This window comes from Oryctolagus cuniculus, chromosome 12 (genome assembly GCF_964237555.1).
Source record: "Oryctolagus cuniculus chromosome 12, mOryCun1.1, whole genome shotgun sequence".
Classification (NCBI taxonomy): Eukaryota; Metazoa; Chordata; class Mammalia; order Lagomorpha; family Leporidae; genus Oryctolagus; species Oryctolagus cuniculus.
This window is the reverse complement of record NC_091443.1, coordinates 27,834,841-27,858,363: the sequence shown is the minus strand read 5'-3', so window position 1 is coordinate 27,858,363 and position 23,523 is coordinate 27,834,841. Positions and strand designations below refer to the sequence as shown.

Below are 23,523 nucleotides of genomic sequence, written 5' to 3'. Positions count from 1 at the left end.
TTTTAAGGCTGCTTTCATGGGGAGAAATCTCAGCTAGCCAGGCTGGGCCTCACTATTCTGTGTAGACAGATGTTGTCTCCTGGGCTGGGGTACCATGTTGACACTGGATTATCTGTTACAGAACCAAAGCGCATGTGAGCAATTAGCGGACTCCCCAGTTCTTTGTCCTCATGGTCATTTATCTTTAGGTGCATGGAGAGCACACCAAGAACAAAATATTAACATCCTACATTATTATTTCATTTTTCTGAGTCTTGACTTTAGTAGGAATGAGATGTTCGAGACCAGGAATTGGGGATCTGTAGCTAACATTACATCCATCACATAGCTGACTGTACCTCATTCTGCTGCCACTTGAATTATTACAGCCCAAGTGTTTATTTGTTGAGTGTGAGTGGCATTCAGAATGTACAATTTGTCAAGAAATATTCATAATTTTATTGCAATATTGCGAATGTTTATCTATGTTCACCATAGATATTAAATTTATACATAATTTTAGAGGGATGATTCTTGGGACCCTTGGGTCAAGCATTAAGAATCCTTACCAGAGATGTATCCCTAAAATATGAACCATAAAGATAAGTGCAGTTATTATAGGAAAAATTATCATAGGCCTTCTCTGGGTTATTCAGTAAAATGCTGCTTTAGGAGTTGCCATGAAGGGTTTTGCAGATGTCATTAAGTTCCCCAAATAGTTAAGTTTAAACTAAGGTGATAATTATGGGAGGTGAAACTAACCAGGAAAGACTTTAAAATGTCCCGAGATCTACCTGGTGAGAGAGATCCTCACAATAAGAGATTCATTCTGTGTAAGGGAGTCTCTTCACTGCTGAGTTATAAGAGAGAGAGGGCCCTGTGTCTCAGAAGGTTGTACACTAAAAACAAAATAACCTCCCAATGATATGTAGGAGAAAGATAAGGACCTAAGCCCTACCTACCATTGATGGAAACTGGGTTCTCGCAAAACATAAATGAACTTAGAAACACATTGTTTAATCAAACCTCCAAAACATAACACAACTCAAACAACATCTTTTATTTCAGCCTCCTTAACCCTTAGAAAAGAACCCAGTTGTACCTTATGCAAAATGCAGACCCAAAGATATGTGACCTAATAAGTGGACATTGATCGCATAAAATCAACAAATTTGTATCAATCTGCTCTGCAACAAGATAATCAACATCATATCTATTAGTTATCTTCCTGGAAAATTATCAAGCATGTTGATGTTAAACCTATTGTAAAACTTTTATACTTTTTAGCCTTGGGAGTGTCTCCTTTTGTTTCTTATTGCTGCTGTAAGCAACAAATTACTGGAAACTTAGTGTCTTACAACAACACAAATTTATTAGCTCACATTACTGTAGGTCAAGAGCGTGATAGAGGTCTGACCAGGCTAGAACTAAGCTGTCAACAAGGTTGCATTCTTTTTTTTGTCCTACAGTCTCTAAGGGAGTTCTTTTTACTTGTTCATTCCAATTGCTTGACAAATTCAGTTTGTTTGAAATTGTAGGACGAGGCCTCTCAGACCTGTAGGTCAGAAATCTCACAGGGGTTTCACAGGAAAAATTTAAGATGTTAGAAGGACTGTGTTCCTTTTTTGGAGGTTCTAGGAGAGTATCAGTGTCTTCATCTTTCCCAGCTTCTAGAGGCTACCATTTGCCTTGGCAAGTGGCCCCTTCCTACTTTGTACAGGCAGAACTGAATACAGATCAGTAACCTCCACCGCAGTGGGAGAATGAGGACATCCCGAAAGGGACTGTGAGTGAACAATGCAAGCAAGAGTTGGAGGAAAGACATGAAGTCACAGAGAAGTCTCAGGAGGAAGAATCTATTATGACACTTCATTTCAGGATTCTATACGACTTAGGGGTTGATTTAACAGAGTATGAAGGAAAGGAATGAGACCACAATTTGGGAAATTTATGTTGCCATTAACAATAAATAGGATCATAAAGGATAATAGATTTGGAAGGAGATGCATACATCTTTTTTTTCATTTTTGAAGTGATACAAACCACCCATCGGACATTTGGATAAATAGTACATTTTGACATTAGAGAGGAATGGGCACAAATGACAATGCCCACATTTGTAAAAACTTGATGACACAAAAGCCATCTATTTGACTATAGTGACCACCCATTAGAATGTGAGGAATATTTTTAATAGTAAACTGCAGGGCTGTTATGTAAGAGGCAATTACACTTCTTCAGGATGGATCTGATTTTACATGTTCAATCGTGGACGCCAAAAGATAACTGTACTTCAGGAGAAAGTAGGAAGGTTCACAAACTTAGATATACACCTGCATAGATTAAACATGGTAACATACTTAAATGGAATTAAGTATGATAAATATATATTTAGAAAAAATATTTTAAATTAGGACTCAGCAACTCTATTCTTGATATGAAATATTGCATGCTTAGTGATCAAGAAATACAAAACACTAACCGAGTTTTCTGCATGTTCAGTACAACAGTATATATAGAAAGACAAGATAACTTCATTATTTTAATTGTTCCCAATATTAGTATCAAGATATTTTTTGTGTGAATAAATGTATCTGGCCCCAAATATAGCCATGTGGTATGGCACAAAGATAGATTTGTATTTTATGAAACAATGATGAAGGATGTTGCTTTAAAAGTACAGACTGGGGCCGGTCCTGTGGCACAGTGGGTTAACACTCTGGCCTGAAGTGCTGGCATCCCATATGGGCGCCAGTTTGAGACCTGGCTGTCCCACTTCTGATCCAGCTCTCTGCTATGGCCCGGGAGGGCACTAGAAGATGGTCCAAGTCCTTGGGCCTCTGCACTCACGCGGAAGACCGGAAAGAAGCTCCTGACTCCTGGCTTTGGATCAGCCCAGCTATGGCCATTGTGGCCATCTGAGGAGTGAACCAGGGGATGGAAGACCTCTCTCTCTCTCTCTGCCTCTCCTTTCTGTACATAACTCTGACTTTCAAATAAATAAATAAATCTTTGAAAAAAAAGTACAGATCATCTATTGTTATTGTCCTTTATTAAGTTCTATGCTTTTACATTTAGCATAAGAAAAATCTTATGAATATATTTCTTCATGTACTCACTTGCTTGCAAGGAATCTGCAGAAATATTGCAAATATAATTAAAGCTAGATTTCTTTTAGAATACTCAAAATATCCATTAAGATCAGGTCAAGTTTCTAACATTTCTTAAATTCCTTTTACCTGCTCTATCAAATTTGTAATAACACCATTTTATTTATCCGGAATTCATAATCTGAGACCACAGCATAGGAGATAGAATTATGGAAAAGCACTTATATACTAATATTTCCATGATAAATGTGGAATGGAAAACCAGGGATATGCAAGAAAAATGATGTTACAAATAATTGTCTCTAAATTATAGTTTGGTAGGCCACCTCATCTCAGTTCTTTTTTCAAATAATTTTATGTATAACAGTATAATCTTATTCCTTACTTAAAAATATTCATTTCAGAAGTTCATTACCAGAAAGGATTCGAATATGAACTTGAAATTAATAATAAAATAATTTTGAATTTAATAAAGGAAACCTTTAAAGATACTAACTCCAGGTTTTGAGCTGAAAATGATTTCATAGAAAAAAAAGTTTTCCCTTCTATCCTTTAATTTATTTAGGATAAGTTTATAGTGACTGTAAGAATATTAAACAGCTCCTCTTAAAATTTGCTCATACAGCATAGATGGGACAAACTGTTTTTTAATATGACACCAAGTATCTAACAGTGCAGAACGTGAGGAATTTTTGAGTTAAGATATATTTCATGGTGAAAAGTTTGCAGCTTATTCCCACTTTAGTGTGGAATTAGCTAAGTGATGATGGTGATGTGAGATGGTGGAGATGGAACCCCTTATGAATGCCAGCAGTAATTTTGCTGACATTAAAGAAAAATATGTTAATAGAAAGAATGGCAGAAGGGTGAATATTCAAACTTTGGAATGTGTGTTGCTAAAAGTTCTCCCTAGATATGTTAGTCTACATTTGGAAACCCAACATTTATAAAAGTCAAAGTATAGAGGAAATGATCTAGGAAGATTAGAGTGTGTATTCAGAGGAAAGTTTGCTAGCAACTGAGACTATGGAGTCAACAGCAGGATTGAAGGAGCAACAGGATAAGCAAGACAGAAATATAAACGCATGGAAAAACACCTTGTAGTATGTGGGATTGAATAATTGGGTCATTGGAATAGGTAACATGTAGCTTGCTGCTACGTGACAGCCCTGCAGTGTGCAATAGATCTTAAAAAGAAGTCCTCAGTTCTTTCTTGGTTTACTTTCTGCCTATCCTTCAACAAGTGCTTTACCAGGTCTTCACCTTTTTTTTTTTTTTTTTTTTTTTCCCATATAAAGCCATACTGTGCATAGTTCTTTGTGCTGGTTCAGCTACAAAAATCTCTTCCATTATCCATGGTATTTCCACAGAAATACATAGGTTGAGGAATTGTTCCTTTCTTCTAAATTTTCAAATCTGTAGGGCTAGAGTCTAGAGGTAGTCCACAGTATTCCTGTAATGTCCTTTTAGTGTCCCTGGGGTAGGTCAGATGACGACTCTTGTTTCTGACATCAGCAATTTGTGAGCAGGAGAAAGAAGCATTCTAAAACATGATTAAATCCTAGTCCGTCAGAGGACACGTGTTGCAGGCTATGACTGTCCAGTAGCTTCCCAGGCCCTCCATCCCCTTATGTGAGACAGGAAGGCAAATAAGGTTGGAGACTGAGAAGTTCCCTTTTATCACAGCACTCTGGAAAAATGTTGTCATTGAGAACTCTGGCTTGCTTCAAATTGCATCATTTTTTCCCTTCTCCTTTCCTCCAAAGCCTTGAAAGAGTTTTTCTTAGTTTAGCTACGTGAAATCTTGGTGGAATTCCTGGAGAAAGATCTTGGGGGCACCCAAGATGGTGACATCGAGGAGTTGTCCTCACTCATATTAGCACAAATTCAGTCTTCAGAAATTATCAAAATTTACATAAATGTTTCAGACACTTTGTGGCTCCAGCGACCTCTGATTTAGGCAAGTGCATTTCAATTCAATTTCCACCTATTTGTCTGGTGTGCTGATTCGGGATATAACATTAATTCTCTATCATGCATTAAGAAAATCACTGTTAATCATTGTGCTCAGCAATTTTTGTTGCTGTTGTAAAGACGGGAGTGACTACTTCTAAGATTCTGAAAATTTAGAGCTGAAAACAGAAACACATGATAAATATATTTAAACATAAAATCTATCATTTTAATATATGTAAAATTTTTAAATTATATATAATATCCACATTCAATACCCTAATATAGTACATAAGCCCCTTTCAATTAGAATCTCATCTATTTGTCCAGCTAATGTTTATCACTCCATAAGAGGCCCCCACATCCTATTTTCTAAATTTAAACTTTAAAATTTCTTGAGTGATCCACAGCACTATAAGCCCACATGTTTGGTTTGTATCTGTTCTCCTTTCTTCAAAAAGGTCTCCAACTTTTCCATTGCCTACTTTTTATACATCTTTCAGCTTCATCATTGTTTAGAACTTCAAAGCTTCCTTGACATTTAAGGGTTTTTTTGCTATTATTTTCTTCCATAACAATTTATCAATATTTAGGTAGGATTGTTTATTTTATTACTGTAATCATTCTGTTTTCCACATCAAAGAATAAGAATCTTGAGGACACTCTTACTTTGTGACAGAGCAATGGCTAAAGGACAACAAATATATTCCAAATCAATCAAATAAAGAACTGCACTATGTTTTGTTACAGAATTGAAGGAGATGAGTAAGTGAAAAGCACAGATTTGGACTTTAATTCCAATGTCTGTAAGAGTGTAAAGTATACATCTGTATTTTATTCAAAAGTTACATTGTTAAATAAACAGAAACTTTGCTGATCCTCCTTGAGAAAGCTAATCTTAACCTGAAAAAAATGGAAAAATTGACCATGGTTATCCTGACCTATCAAATTTGGTGAAGATATTCATGTAGCCTATTACACATCATTGTTTAGCATGACTTGCAAAAATGTCCTAAAACAGAAAGGAACTTCTCTTTTTCTTTGTATATTCCCTAATCATTCTAGCTTTCCAGTAGTTTCCCATTGTTCTACATTGATTATTAAAGTGGTTTCAGGAAAAAAAAAGTTGATAATTTACAGTGTTTATAATTGTATTATTTATCATGACAAGATTACTTATATCTGTCAAGGAATAACAAATGACTGAACATAGATTCTCATAATCCATGTTTTTATTCAGTGATTTTTAGACTTAAGGTCTTGTAAAAGAGTGTAGTGACTGTAGAAGCCTTTCCTGAATTGGAAACTTTGCATTTGAATTACTGAGTCAGATGAAAGATGTGTTGAATCAAATTGAACATGACTGCTTTCCATTGAGATGCCAAGATTTCCAAGAGGAGACTCCTCTTGTAGGTTAAATATGTGCAATAATTTAGCATAATTTAAAAATAATTAATAGTTAATTATGCTTAGGTCCTACTCCCATAAATAGATTTTAGTTATTCTGCATTTTAGCTAGGTATCCAGATTTTTAAAAATGATTTAATTGTTTTTTTTTTTTTCAAAGACACTATGACAGAGAAACGGTGGAGGGAGTAGGGGAGGGAGGGAGGGAGGGAAGGAGGGAAGTAAGGAGAGAGAGAGAGAGAATCTTCCATCCGCTGGTTCTCTCCTCAAATGGCTGCAACTGCCAGGGCTGTACCAGGCAGCAGCCAGGAGCCAAGAATTTCATACTGGTCTCCCATGTGGGTAGCAAGGACTCCAGTACTTAGGTCATTTCCTCTGTCATCCCAGGGGCATCAACAGGAAGTTGCATATGCAGCAGAGTACCAAGGATACACACCAGTACTCTGATACTGGTTGCTGGCATCTCAGTCTGCAACTTGACTTACTGAGATCCAACACTGGAACCAAGCATCCAGTTTTAAAAAGACCAATAAAGTGATCTAATATGCCACTGAAGTCAGGAATCATTAATCTCATGTTACAAGTGATGGTACCAAGTTTGCTCCTTTGCAGTTATCCTTACTAGTTTTTAAGATATATCTTATCAACAATTTTTAAATATTTAGAGGTTCTTGCCATACAACTGCTGATATTCTACTTGAGTATTTCATTTTAAATAATCACAGAGCTGAAGAGCATATATAAAACAACACTGTGTTCACACCAGGTCTCTCTTTTAAGTGGTTTGTCAAACATACTGGTGTTAGAAAATAAAGCCCAGGCAGAGAATGGCATCCTATCTAGGTACTGGGTACACAGATTAATGTCTAGGACTACTAAAGCAACTGGGGATTGATGGACATGGCACTTGAGAGAAGTATTGCACAGGAGAACAAAAATGGTGTGAATATTCAGCAGACTCATAGAATGGCAGATGTCCTAAACAGCACTCTGGCCTCAGAATCAGCCCTTAAGGCATTCAGATCTGGCTGAAGAGCCCATCAGAGTATTTTAGGCGTGGAAAGCCAAGACACTCTGGCAAAAACAAACAAACAAACAAAAACAAACAAACAAACAAACAAAAAAAACCAAAACCTAAATGAAAGATCTCTGTGAGTGAGGTCCCAGTAGAAAGAACAGGCCATCAAAGGAGGAGGTACTTTTCTCTGAAGGCAGGAGAGAACTTGCACTTTGACTATGACCTTGTCTGAATAAGATCGAAGTCAGCGAACTCAAGAGGCTTCCATAGCCTTGGCAACTCATGACAAGAGCCTAAGGAGATTTCTGACGCCATAAACAAGAGTGTCAAATTGTTAAGTCAACAACAGGAGTCACTGTGTACTTACTCCTCATGTGGGATCTCTGTCCTTAATGTGTAGTACAATGTGAATTAATGCTATAACTAGTACTGAAACATATTTTACACTTTATGTTCTGTGTGGGAGCAAACTGATGAAATCTTTACTTAATATATACTAAATCGATCTTCTGCATATAAAGAGAATTGAAAATGAATCTTGATGTGAATGGAATGGGAGAGGGAGCAGGAGATGGGAGGGGTGCAGGTGGGAGGGAAGTTATGGGGGGGAAAAGCCATTGTAATCCATAAACTGTACTTTGCAAAATTATATTTACTAAATAAAAGTGTTTATAAAAAAATTTAAAAATGGTGTTAATATTCCTTAGCTTCTTTAAAAATTCTTAAGCTGTGTATCTACAAGGCAAGAATGTCTGTATTACTAGATGTGAAACAGAAGTTTTAGAGGTCACACAAAATCAGAAAACATTAGAGCTCCTACCCAGGCATATGTGGTAACTACTCAGATTTTAGTGGATATTTCAGAAAGGCCACATTTTCCAAGAGTGGATAATATACTATTTTGATGGAACTAAATTAGCCCCACCCAAGTTAAGCTTGAAAATCATCTTGATATGATTCAAGTAACATAGAGGCAATCTACTTCCTGCTAGAATCACATTAGATGGAGAAATACAACATAATCCAGAGGTTTAGAAAAGCATCATTCTAATGTCCACCATTAATTTGAGAAATACTGCACAGGTGAAGAAGCAGGACAATGTGACATATTTTAAAAGTGATAGAAACAGGCTGGTGCTGCGGCTCAATGGGCTGATCCTCCGCCTAGCGGCGCCGGCACACCGGGTTCTAGTCCCGGTCGGGGTGCCGGATTCTGTCCTGGTTGCCCCTCTTCCAGGCCAGCTCTCTGCTGTGGCCAGGGAGTGCAGTGGAGGATGGCCCAAGTGCTTGGGCCCTGCACCCCATGGGAGACCAGGAGAAGCACCTGGCTCCTGCCATCAGATCAGTGCGGTGCGCTGGCCGCAGCGCGCCGGCCGCGGCGGCCATTGGAGGGTGAACCAACGGAAAAAGGAAGACCTTTCTCTCTGTCTCTCTCTCTCACTGTCCACTCTGCCTGTCAAAAAAAAAAAGTAATAGAAACAAATATAAAGATAATATATATGTCCCAAAAGTAGAAAAACTGAATATCATAAAATTAATATACTAACAAAAAAGATAAAACAATGGGTTAAATGAGGAAAATGTTGAGAATTTCAAGAATTAGAATATATAGTATGTCTAGTGTGTATTCTAGAAGTTGAAAATTCTATAAGCTAACAACAAATGAAATGGATTGAATATCAGATTGGAAATGAGGATAAGATTAGTGAATTTAGGCAGGACAATTTAGATACACAAAGCATATCAAAGGAAAGAAAACAAAATTGAAGCATATTAAAGATACATGAGAAACATGACAGACTTACTGAGTAATTAGAAATTACAACTTAGTAATTAGTAATTAGAAATTAAAGAGGGAAAGAGTGTCATAGTGTACAGAAGCAATATTTGAGGCAAACAAAATGGCGGATAACCATCCATGCTTGTTGGAGGATCCCTCAGAATCAAAAGGTGCAAACGTTCCAATGAGATCCACTCTGTACCCAAGCAAACATAAACATACGAAGGACAACCTTCAATACATCAAAAATAAAAATTAGAGTTGAAAAAATGGATTCAGAGCCCTGCAACAAGAGTAAATGACTAAACAAGAATTACTAAGAGATAGGAACATGAACAACTTTAGTTTTATCTTCATTCTTTTTTTAAACTTTTATTTAATAAATATAAATTTCAAAAGTACAACTTTTGGATTATAGCAGCTTTTCCCCCCATAACCTCCCTCCCACCCGCAACCATCCCATCCCCCACTCCCTCTCCCATCTCATTCTTCATTCTTATTCAGTGACTAGTCTCCTAGTAACATTTTTAGTACTGAAACTTTTAAATGTATATAGAAATGTGTGTGTGTGAGTGTGTGTGTGTGTTTGTACATATATGGTGAAAATATACACTTAAAAATGCAAGGGGACAGGCACTGTGATACAAGTGGTTAAGGCACAGTTTTTAGCACCCACATGCCACATCAAAGGGCATGTTTGAGATAAACTTTTGAGATCCTGGCTTCAGCTTGGACTGGTACTGGCTGTCAAGGGCATTTGGAGAATGAACCAGTGAATGGCCGGCGCTGCGCCAATCCGAAGCCAGGAGCCAGGTGCTTCCTCCTGGTCTCCCATGCAGGTGCAGGGCCCAAGCACTTGGGCCATCCTCCACTGCCTTCCCAGGCCACAGCAGAGAGCTGGACTAGAAGAGGAACAACTGGGACTAGAACCCAGGGTGCCAGTGCTGCAGGTGGAGGATTAGCCAAGTTAGCCATGGTGCCAGCCTACTGTCACATATTTTTAACTGGCATTTATTTAGTTAACTCCTATTGTTTTGAAAAGTAAATAATAAAAAAGCATATGACTTATTAGATATGTTTCTGATTAATTTTTTTCCATCATTTACTCACATTTTTTACATTTACTTTAAATCTCATCAAAATAAATGCTTTTTGTTCTTGAAGAATCTGGGCCTAATATTCAGCTAGAATTTAATCCCTCAATAAGTTTTTATTAAATCCTTGCTCTGCAACAATCTGCCACTTCTTCCTGTTTTATTCATGCATCTTAACATAGTTTTTAAGAATCTACTTTTAAGCTTCTCTGGCTAATTGTCTCTGGACAGGTCACTTCATTTGTGACAATGTCTGCTCATCAGATGACGACATTGGAAATGAGAGCTAAAGTTGTTTCAGTTCTACAATTCAATATTTTCGTTCCTATCTTCTGACTTTTGGCTGGGTGATGCTCTTTTTCTTTAACCTTTCTTATTAGTACATCCTTGTCTCTTTAATCATTTAAATTGGACTTCTCTGTACTTGCTCAACAATCTGCAATACTTGGCCTACTGAGCTGTTTGAGGTTGGCAGCAAGATTCTCCATATGCTTGCTGATTTCTAGGGGAATGAATCCATCAGTCATATCAGCGTTAACATAAAAAGAAATCTTTTGATGGAAATCGTCACCATGAATTTGTAGTGGCATTCCCTTGTCGCTTACACTATGACTTTCTTTAGAATTTTCTCCTTCCGTTTTCCTTACCATTTTAGCTTTGGGTCTATGACATCAAAATAAAGATAACACTTTTCCACAGTTTCTATGTATATAAAAGTAACTCCATTTCTTCTCTAGATACTAAATTAATTTTAAAAATCCATCACACTTAGTAAAAATTCTGCTAAAATATACTTTTATAAAAATATAAAATAATTCAATGCTTCTAAGTTTTATTACTTATGCTCCAATTACATTTTAATACATACAAAATAGCTAGTATCCTACTTAACAAATTTATTTAAAAAATAGCAATATGGTTTATTGACTACAGAGAATCTATTCACTCCAGAAACACTCAAAGTTTGACTTTGTTTCTTTATAATATTTAAAAAGAAAATCTATGAGAAAAAATAATTTTAAAAGATTGACTAAATATTAAGAAGCAGCAATTGACATTAATATAAGAAATTAAAGATGAAAGTGAAGCCTAAAGGAAAGTGATGAAAGACGGTGTTGTAAAACAAGGCCACAGTCCAGGAGCTAGTGATATTGAATGTGTTTTCCAGATGATAACAGCAAAACACTGCCTTGGACTAATTTGTAGTTCAAATTCTTGCAATTGTTCTAAATGGATTTTGTACCAGGCATCCTTCATACAAATCTATTCTGGAAAACTTGGGAGAATGATCAAGATTCTTAAATTCAATATCTTAGCAATTTCTAATTTTCTTTTGCTCAGAGATACCAGTAATACAAAATTCCTTATTATTCATTTGTTCAGACTTTGATTTTATGGTGTATATCAAAATCTTGAAGCATAATATATTAATTTGATATTGTTTCTTTTTTTTAAGCATATGTTATTGCTCACAGTGACAGATGTAGGAAACAAACTTTATTTATGACACACTCCACATTATACAGCTAAACAAAAGTAGTGAAAATATATTACCTACAAAGAATGGGATTCTCATCTCTGTATTTCGCCAGTTTGGAATCTCTATAAAGCTAAAAGTCTTCTAATCAACAGACCGTGATAAATGAATCTTTGTGTGTTTAAGAAATTGGCAGATATCATTGCAAAATCATCAGCTACAATTTTAGACAATTATAGAGCGTGATTAAAGTTACATGAAACTTGCAAAAGGAAAACTGGAAAATCATGGAAATTATACATCAGTTATCTCAATGAATGTGGGAATCCATTATCAAAGAATTGAAAATACATGAAATCAACAAAGAAAGCACGTTACTTGACGATCAGGTGATGTAGCACAGTGTTTCCCACTGTAACTAAGCACCCAAATTACCACCACAGAGGAGACAACAAAGTCAATCTTTCCGCACTCCATTGAAATTCTGAACATGACTCTCTGTGCTGTGTCCTCAGAATGTCACTTTATAGCTCACAGGTAAATACAACAGCCCATAGAAGTTTCCAATTCAGCAATGGATTCTTCTGGGTTCACTGAGAAAACTTTCTTGTTGTACAAGTGTGCAGGCACTGCTCGGTAACTAGCTGACCCATCAAAGTATATCTCAGACTTAGCACATTAACACTGAACTCCTAATATTCAGCCGACAAACATGTCTCCTCCATTCCTTACCTCTCACCTACACTGACACAGTCTTCTTCAGAATGGAATGGAAAGTTTGTTCTTCAGGTGCCCAAGCTAGAAATTCTAGTATTATTCTTATGTTTCTTATTACATTCTTACATTGAATGCCTTAGAAAACCTCCTGGGACATATCCTCAAATATATCCAGTGCCCAACCACTTCTCACAATATATACCATTGCTGTTTATACATATAATCAATGCCTATCAACCCTAAATTAGTGTAATCTATTCTACCTAGCATGTCTACTTGTAAATTTGACCTTTTTCTCTCCAGTGGATGAAATATTTATATATGTATATATAAACAATTCTTTTATATAATAATTACATATAGTAGGTATTATTAATGCCACTGCCAGTTTACATGTGATAAACTAAACTAGAGAGTTTAAATTTGTCTCCTATAATCATAAAGCTGATATGCGTTTAAGTCAAATGTTTACTTGTAGATTACCAATTATTAACTTTCACTATATATATTTTTATAAAAAGACTAATCAGTTCAGTCAACACAACAAACTTTAATGGAGTAGCTGTAATCAATATATTTGGCAGGTGATATCAATATATTTGGATACATAAAGTTGTATGAGGCAGGTGGGAAGAATCAGCAACCCAATAATATTTATTTTTAATGATTAATAAATAATAATTGATATTTTAGAAAATAAAAGAATGTTAAATAAGGCATGCTGGCAATGGAATACCATGTTATCTCTGATCTCACTTACTTTATTATTTGAAAAGTCGTATTTATTGTTATTTATTTGAGAGATAGAGACACAAAGAGAGAGAGAAAGAAAGAAAGAAAAAGAGATGTTCCATCCACTGGCTCACACTTCAGATGCCCCAATCAACAAGGACTCAGCCAGGCTAAAAAGGAGCCAGGAATCCAATCCTGCTCTTTGCTTTGGGTTGCAGGGACTTGAATTGCTGTATGTTCCCTCCACGATTGCACACCAGCAGGAAGCTGGAACTGGAAGCAGAGTCAAGGTGCACTCCAGGTACTCTGGTACGGGATTCAGTTGTATCAAGTGGCATCTTAAACATGGTGCCAAATGCCCACCCCGTCAATCATTTCATCCAACTGAAGAGATTGATCATACAGAGCTATCACTGTATCTCCTCTTTTAGGAACAAAGCCAGATGAAGACAAACTCTTACAACAATTAGAAATCCTGAACCCTAGGGAACATTTAAGGTACTGCAGAAATTCGACAGACAGAAAAATGGGCTGATATTTGAGACTAACATTTCACAAATTTTAAAAACTGAAAAATCATGTTACATGTTCTTGGCACAACCAGGAAGATGTGAGGTAATATAAAACAGGCGTGGAGGTAGATGAAGACCAGATAAAAACCATGCAAACAGCTGGTTTCAGTTAGCCAGGGTCAGGCTGGAGTCTGGGAAAGATGTTCATATTAGCCCACAAAGACACGAGGCCTGACTTCAAGGTTGCTACATCAGTACTTATGCCTGGCAGGAAAAAAAAAAAAAGCCAAAAAACTAACACATATATTCTACACTGATCAGGAACATTTATTTGATGAGATGTTGGTATTCTCTTTGTTCAGATCGACCGAGTGGCTAACCAATGGCAATGTGCTTTTTTAACCCTAAACATTTATGTCAGGAAAATATAAAAGATAATGAGATATATCCTTGGCCTTAAAGATTTCATAGTCACTTAATACACACAGATTCCAACAGAACTAATGAAAATGAAAATATTAACATTAGGGAAAATGTGCAAAATAATGAGAACAGAATGGTAAAATCAAGACAAGGAGCGCAGCCTTAAATAATAAGGGGGCTTTGCTAATGCTTCTCCTAGAAAAGGACTACTCAGCAGGAGACATGAGAATCTACCACACCAGAGGGAAAGAATGTAGAGATCTTCAACAAAACTTGAGAAATTTCTGTCAGATTTTCAGTGTGCCAGACAGTATTTCCTTTTATTAGTTTTATCTATTTCTGTACAGAGTCCATTTGGAAACCAATTTGCCTTTGAGTTCACATCATTCTCAGAATTTATATTGTAACTTGGAGGAGGAATATTTATTATGAGAATCTGATTGTCCAAAGAAGGCCTCACCAACAGCAGAGACAGTCAATGTTGGGGTGCAGGAGCTCATGGCTCCTGGATCAATTCTAACATCAGGAAGCAGAGAAAGAAGAGAATTAAGGGCTTGCCAATATAAATACAGAACAAAAGATAAACAAAAGACATATATTTCCATTGTTGTAGAATGAGCAAGTTCAACTCTAGAAACTTTAGCATTTGAAATTCTCATTTGATTTTCCAGGTATAAAACCTACATGGTTTCCTAAGAGCCAGTGCATGCTTTGACTTTCCCTTCTTTGTCGCATCTTCAGTGTCTCCGACCTCACTATCTTCAGTTCTTTCATAATCCACTATATTTAGATCAGTACCGCCATTTTTTTTTATGACGCTATGAGCAGAATCTTGGTTTTCTTAGGATATCAGGGTCAACAGGGAGGGAGTTCTTCCGGTGTACTTAAAGCATAAAGTTTTACAATTACTTAAGATTGCTGATGGGCAGTGTTTTGAACTAATGAGTCTGTTACAAAACAGAAGAAAAGAAAATCCAGGTTTGAAAACCCCAGGAAAATCCCCTTTCTCTTCCTGTTCACATGATTTTCTTATTTTAACTTATGCATGACTCTAAAACACTTGGCAGTATAAATAGCTGTAAAAAGACATACCAGCTATTTAGCATATATGATGTGATAGTTTCTTAACTCATTTATACCTGTTTACTCATATCATTTGAAATTATTTCTAAGCCAGAACTGTTATCATTCAGAATAATCTTAGAAGATTCTACAAAACTAATCTTGTATTTGCTGAGAGGAAAGCAAAATTCTAGTTTGATTGTTATCTCCCCCATGGACATTAATTTTGATTTTATACAAATGAATAATGGCCTCACTCAGATAAAAGTATATTTCTAGCCTTGCAGTAGTTAGCTTATTACTGAAATGAATAATTGATTTCTCTTCAAAATAAAACTAATAGGAATTACGAAAATCTATGTGAATATTCATTCCCTAATTAATGAGGCTTCTTCCTCTTTAAAGGAAAGGTTCTCTAAAAATAATTTTTATCTGGAAAAGAGAGAGACAATCTTCCAATTCGGCTCACTCCCCAAATTTCCATGATGGCCAGGGCTGGTCCAGGTTGAAGGCAGTAGCTTGGAGATTCACCTGGGGTTTCCCACCTAAGTGGCAGGGGCTCAAGCAGTTGCACCATCTTCCACTGCTTTCCCAGGCACATTAGGAGGCAGCTGGATAGGAAGCCAAAAAGGCAGGGTTCGAATAGACACTCTGATGTATGGTGCACATGTTGCAGGCGGAGGTTTAATTCCGCTATATCACAATGCAAGCTTTGAATATTTTTCTTCTTGAAAGACTCAAAGATTTCCATACAGTTACGTTTCACTCTTTTTATTAATTGTGGACTTTTGTAGATTCCACTTGTAAACAACCTGCATCATTCCTTTATACTTTTGATTCTGAATTTACAGTGAGGTTACATCCCCATAAATCCATCCCAAATCAAAAATATGGTAATTTAAAAATGCATTTGACAGAAATAATCTACTGAACATCCAGGCTAGCAACACAGTTCTTCACCTTCATAGTCATGTGGCGGAGCGGGGGTTATGGCTGGCTGTGGCTGGCCCACGTCCAGATGGAGAGCAGGCCACCCTACATCACTAGCCCAGGGAAAAGAATATGACACAAAGCGCAGTTTCCGCTGAGTTCATATCAGTTTTTGAACCATTACAATAAAAAAAATCATAACAGAACCATTGCAAATTGGGGATCATCAATATGCCATATTTTAAAAGTGATTTTGCTTCATACATTTTACAATCTTATTTTTATTTCCATGGCTATTGCTCATATTTTAAATGACATTTCTCTCTCTCCATATTGTCCAATGTCAAGTTATATAGCAATAATGTTTCTCAACTTGGACTCAAGCAACCAAATGTCAGGGCTTTGGATAACTCAGCCTTCATTTTCTCCAAGACAAATGAATAAAAACTGTTTTAAAATAGGTCTCCATATTCTTATTTCCATTGCTGTTTTTTTGATTTGTTTTGGGTTTTTTTACCCAAAAGTCTCAACTGAATTGTTTACTACATACAGAATATAATTATAGTAAGCATAAGATTCCATTTTATTTTCTTCACTGCCCACAATTCTTCTCTTAAAATGCAACCTATTTTAAATTTATATACTTCACCAAACATTTTGCTAAACAATGGTAGGAAAATTGCACATGCATCATATTCTTCAGATCTCCTTTGTAATTTTACAGGAAGAATCAGTTTAAAATTCCAACAGAAAATGTCACTCAAGGTTCATGAGAAAACCATGCCTGTCATTTTATTAGATACATAATGACATTCTAATGCTTGGAGCATATGAAATATTTGTGATATTACTGGAAATGTGCTTCTGTTAATACACATTCAAACCTGAATGTGTGCATACTTGATTTCCCAGATAAATTTGAATTTATATTCACATTCTGTAGAAGATGACTTGGTTACTCGATGGGAAAACCCAGTGTCAAAGGTGATAATAGTGGAAAACCTCTTGCAGAGAATTATATGTATCCCTTAAAACACATGAATTGGGAAATGCTGCTCACCAAAATAAGAGTATGTTATAATTTGGGGTAAATACATACCTTATGCTTATGTATGAATTTTTATAGAAATAACATAATTTTGGATTCTGCATTGTGAACCATTATACATTTTCAATTTGAGTAAACTTTGGATAAAGAATAGAAATCAATCACATTTACATTAGGGGAAAGAAAACAGAGTCCTATCTGAGCTGTTTAAATTTATATTTTCTTTTGAAATTCTAAAAAAAATCACATAATAAAATTGTAGAAATATGTTTTTCATGTTTTGTATGTGTTTCCCATTAACTTTGTTAGTCATAGATAGTCTTTGTGATGCTATAGTAAGACATAATTCTAAAATCTCGATGGCCTTCAAAACCAATACTATGTCTTCTTTCCATGCTGTTTTTCTGCTACACATTGTCCACAATGATAAAATAGCTAAAGGCTAAACAATATAGAGTTCTCTAAGCAGAGGCAAAGAAAATAATATCAAACTATATTTTAGTTCATTTTTTTAAAAAACATTTCTCTTAAAGAGAACAGATTTCATGTATTTCATATGTTCAATTTTAAGCCCACAATGATACTTCCCACCAAGTTTCTCTCTCTCCCTCTTTCCTGCTGCTTTCTTTCTTTCTCCTTTTCATTTTTACAATAGCATACTTTCAATTTACTTTAAAGTCATAGGCCTACTCTTCCACTAAACAGGGAATTTATCAAGTAGAAAGTCCACAGTTCTGCAGGAGTATAGACAAGGGCAATGAACAATAATCAAATCTCAAGATGTCAATTTCACTCACACACATTACACTTTTTGTGCTGTGTATTTGCTATCACAAATCAAAGAAAGCAGCTAATTATTGTCATGCATCTCATCTGGTAATATTTCATTGGTTAAAGTAAATTATTTTTACATATCCTAGTTAAACAGAGATGAATAACCATTCTTTGGGGTACGGCACTGCAGATTTAGGTCTTTTTCAATTCTCTCCTCTTACCCTCTCAAATTAAACAGCTGTTTCTTGAAGGTTGAAATCAAATTTTATGCAGTTTCCCCCCACCAATTCAATACATGGTTTCTAATAAGTAAGCTGTAATACTCCATGATTGACTGGTCAGTTAGTTGACAGCATAGAGTTACTGTACATCTTTATGTCCATAAAGTGGATCTGCACACCAAATGTTTACTGTAAGTACATTTAAACTGCTCATTTACCTGTATTTCACTTAGTTAAAGAAGTCCTTTAATTTACTGATATTCATTTAAACACTTTTTAATAACATGTTTAATTCTCCTCAATTATATCTATTGTTATGTAAAATAAAGTATCAAAATATAGGTAATGCAGCTGAAATCAGAATGTGATGGGCCCCATCTAACCCTCCTAACCACACCTTAGGTAATGTGCAGTCTGGGCAAAGGGAAGAGAGACATGAGCTCATGCTGAATAAAGTCTATTTTACTTATGGACAATTTGTGATTTCATTCCTTAACATTTCTCTTTCATCAATAATGTTTATCCCCCTCAATATATTACACACAGTTGTAATTTTTAAAATGTGATTGTTCAAGTTTTAAAAAGGCTACTTTCCAAACTAGCACTGAGTTTCCTCATAGTTGTAATATTCAGTTGCAACGTGGGCCCAGTAAAAAACACAAAGAACCAGAAATCTGACTCTGTAATCTAGGAATACACTATTAATAAATTCACTTTTTCTGTGCAGATGGAGATTTACATTTATTAATGCCTTAATTAATTTCTTCTGTTTGGCACATGAAAATAATATTAGAATGAGTGCTTCCTTCTAGGTTCTGTCATAAAAATTAAGTTACTGGCACTGTCAAGTAAATGTTTAATTCCTAGAGCTACACAAACATATGGAGAGATATATTTAGAACCAACGCTCAACTGGTAACACATGATACCATGACAAAGTAAAGTAGAGAAAAATGCATGGCAAAAGCATGCAACCAAAAGTATCCACAGGATATTATTATTAGTAGGAATAAAACACCTTTAACCAACACTTTTCTGGAAAGCAATAATCTGAATCGAAAGTAAAATGGGAAAAGGTGACCTGTACTATTCTTGACTTGCTGGCCACTGAGGGCAAACTGTGAAAATTGGTGGCCCAATAGCCAAGTTCGTCTTTCAGTAAATAATGCTGCTCTCAAATGAGAAATGTACAGGAAATATATAACATATGGAAACTTGAATCCCAAGGTAATCTCAAGAGACAAATAAAAAAAAGTTCTCATCGTTCCAAAACTACTTAAATAGTGCCTAATGTGCTAGTCACAGGCATGATGACGAAAATAAAGCAGCCGATGATCTCCCCTCATAGAATTCACCTTCCAGGAAGTTCACTCCCACAGACAATGCTTACGTCCTCTAAAATTGATATTTGAATCAAAAGGTAAAACTCCTTTTATATTCCGGGTATTAAACCTTTGTCAGACAAATAGTTTGCAAATACTTTCTCCTGTTCTACATGTTGTCACTTTACTTTCTTCATTATTTCCTTTGCTGTGTAGAGGTTCCTAAGTTTGAAATAAATAAAAAAAATCTCATTTATAACAGTTACAAAAAATAACTAGACACAAATTTAACCAAAAATAATATGATGTTTACAATGAAAATTACCAGATGCTGCTGAAATAAATCATAGAAGACACTGAAAGAAATGGGAAGAATGTCCATGTTCATGGATTTCAAGAATCAGTCATTAAAATGTGCTTACTATCCCAAGGGATTTTCAGATTCAGTGCAATACCTACAAAAACACTAATAATATTCATCACAGAAACAAAAAACAATTTCACAAACTATGTGGAAGCACAAATGATCATGAACTGTCAAAGCAATCTTGAGTACAAACATAAAGTTGGAGCCATACAAAGCCTGGTCTGCAAGCATGCAACAAAGCATGGACCCTTGGGACAGAATGAGATCACAGAGATGAATCCACATGTCTACAGCCCACTGACTCTTGAAAAGAGACATCAACAGCATGTATTATAGAAAGGGTGGCAGAAGAATTATTCTTGAAATCAAAATCTATCTCTCACCAAATATAAACTCAAAATGGATCAAAGATCTTATTGAAATACGTTTAATCTGTGAAACCACTAGAGAAAACAAAGGAGAGACACTTCAAGACATTGATATAGACAATGATTTTTGAAGTAGATTTCCAAAATACAGGCAACAAATGCAAAAATAGACACAGGGCATCATAAAGCTTCTGTGCCAAAGAGGTGTTTTTCCTTCTTTGTGGTTTTAATATACATCCTGATAACTTTGAATATCCCATAATATAAAAAGTATTACATTGTACATCAACCGTCAGGACAAGGGCTGATCAAGTCACTGTTTCTCATAGTGTCCATTTCACTTCAACAAGTTTCCCCTTTGGTGCTCAGTTAGTTGTCGCCGATCAGTCGCCTTTGGGACTGGCTTAATTCACTCAGCATGATGTTTTCCAAATTCCTCCATCTTGTTGCAAATGACTGGGTTTCATTGTTTTTGACTGCTATATAGTATTCTATAGAGTACATGTCCCATAATTTCTTTATCCAGTCTACTGTTGATGGGCATTTGGGTTGGTTCCAGGTCTTAGCTATTGTGAATTGAGCTGCAATAAACATTAAGGTGCAGACAGCTTGTTTGTTTGCCAATTTCTTTCCTTTGGGTAAATTCCAAGGAGTGTGATGGCTGGGTTGAATGGTATGGTTATCTTCAGGTTTCTGAGGAATCTCCAGACTGACTTCCATAGTGGATTAACCAATTTGCATTCCCACCAACAGTGGGTTAGTGTCCCTTTTTCCCCACATCCTCGCCAGCATCTATTGTTGGTAGATTTCTGAATGTGAGCCATTCTAACTGGAGTGAGGTGAAACCTCATTGTGGTTTTGATTTGCATTTCCCTGATTGCTAGTGATCTTGAGCATTTTTTCATGTGTCTGTTGGCCATTTGGATTTCTTCTTTTGAAAAATGTCTATTGAGGTCCTTGGCCCATCTCTTAAGTGGGTTGTTTGTGTTGATGTTGTGGAGTTTCTTGATTTCTTTGTAGATTCTGGTTATCAACCCTTTATCAGTTGCATAGTTTGCAAATATATTTTCCCATTCTGTCGGTTGTCTCTTCACTTTCCTGACTGTTTCTTTTGCAGTACAGAAACTTCTCAATTTGATGTAATCCCAAATGTTAATTTTGGCTTTGACTGCCTGTGTTTCTGGGGTGTCATTGCCGGTACCTATATCTTGCAGGGCTTTTCCAATGCTCTCTAATAATTTGATGGTGTCAGGTCATAGATTTAAGTCTTTAATCCATGTTGAGTGAATTTTTGTGTAAGGTGAAGGGTAGGGGTCTTGCTTCATGATTCTGCACATGGAAATCCAGTTTTCCCAGCACCATTTATTGAATAGACTGTCCTTACTCCTGGGATTGGTTTTGGATCCTTGATCAAACAAGAGTTGGCTGTGGATGTTTGGATTGATTTCTGGTGTTTCTATTCTGTTCCATTGGTCTATCCATCTGTTTCTGTACCAGTACCATGCTGTTTTGATTACAGCTGCCCTGTAGTATGTCCTGAAATCTGGTATTGTGATGCCTCTAGCTTTGTTTTTGTTGTACAAGATTGCTTTAGCTATTCGAGGTCTCCTGTGTCTCCATATGAATTTCAGCATCATTTTTTCCAGATCTGAGAAGAATGTCTTTGGTATCCTGATTGGGATTGCATTGAATCTATAAATTGCTTTTGTGAGAATGGACATTTTGATGATATTGATTCTTCCAATCCATGAGCATGGAAGATTTTTCCATTTCTTGGTATCCTCTTCTATTTCTTTCTTTAAGGTTTTGTAATTTTCATCGTAGAGATCCTTAACGTCCTTGGTTAAGTTTATTCCAAGATATTTGATTGTTTTTGTAGCTATTGTGAATGGGATTGATCTTAGAAGTTCTTCCTCAGCCATGGCATTGTCTGTGTATACAAAGGCTGTTGATTTTTGTACACTGATTTTATATCCTGCTACTTTGCCAAAATCTTCTATGAGTTCCAATAATCTCTTAGTAGAGTTATTTGGGTCCCCTAAATAAAGAACCATATCATCTGCAAAGAGGCATAGTTTGAGTTCTTCCTTCCCAATTTGTATCCCTTTAATTTCTTTTTCTTGCCTAATAGCTCTGGCTAGAACCTCCAGAACTATATTGAATAGCAGTGGTGAGAGTGGGCATCCCTGTCTGGTACCAGATCTCAGTGGAAATGCTTCCAACTTTTCCCCATTCAATAGGATGCTGGCTGTGGGTTTTTCATAAATTGCTTTGATTATATTGAGGAATGCTCCTTCCATACCCAGTTTGCTTAGAGTTTTCATCATGAAAGTGTGTTGTATTTTATCAAGTGCTTTCTCTGCATCTATTGAGATAATCATATGGTTTTTCTTCTGCAGTCTGTTAATGTGGTGTATCACATTGATTGTTTTGCACACATTAAACCATCCTTGCATACCAGGGATAAATCCCACTTGGTCTGGGTGGATGATCTTTCTGATGTGCTGGTGCATTCTGTTGGCCAGAATTTTATTGAGGATTTTTGCGTCTATGTTCATCAGGGATATTGGTCTGTAATTCTCTTTCAATGCTGCATCTTTTTCTGGCTTAGGAATTAAGGTGATGCTGGCTTCATAGAAAGAATTTTGGAGGACTCCCTCTTTTTCAATTGTTCTGAATAGTTTGAGAAGAATTGGAGTCAGTTCTTCTTTAAATGTCAGGTAGAATTCAGCAGTGAATCCATCTGGTTCTGGGCTTTTCTTTGTTGGGAGGGCCTTTATTATTGTTTCAATTTCTGTCTCAGTTATGGGTCTGTTTAGGTTTTTGATGTCTTCCTGGTTCAATTTAGGTAGGTTGCATGTCTCCAGGAATCTATCCATTTCTGATAGGTTTCCCTGTTTGCTGGCATACAAGTCCTTGTAGTAATTTCGGATGATTCTTTTTATTTCTGTGGTGTCTGTTGTTACGTTTCCTTTTTCATCTCTGATTTTATTAATTTGGGTTTTTTCTCTTCTTTTTTTAGTTAGTTGGGCCAATGGGATGTCAATTTTGTTTATTTCTTAAAAAAACCAGCTCCTCGTTTGGCTGATTTTTTGTAATTTTTTTTGGATTCAATCCTGTTGATTTCTTCTTTGATTTTAATTATTTCTCTTCTCCTACTAGATTTGGGTCTGGTTTGCTGTAGGTTTTCTAGATTCTTGAGGTGAATTGAAAGCTCATCTATTTGGTG

The 23,523-nt window shown here is 36.0% G+C and overlaps 1 long non-coding RNA gene across 7 annotated transcripts in view; it reads right to left on the bottom strand.

Moving 5' to 3' along the window:
* Nucleotides 1–23,523, bottom strand: part of LOC103351248 (uncharacterized) — a 406,717-nt gene that overhangs the window by 344,333 nt on the left and 38,861 nt on the right. The gene's annotated exons all lie outside the window — the stretch shown is intronic.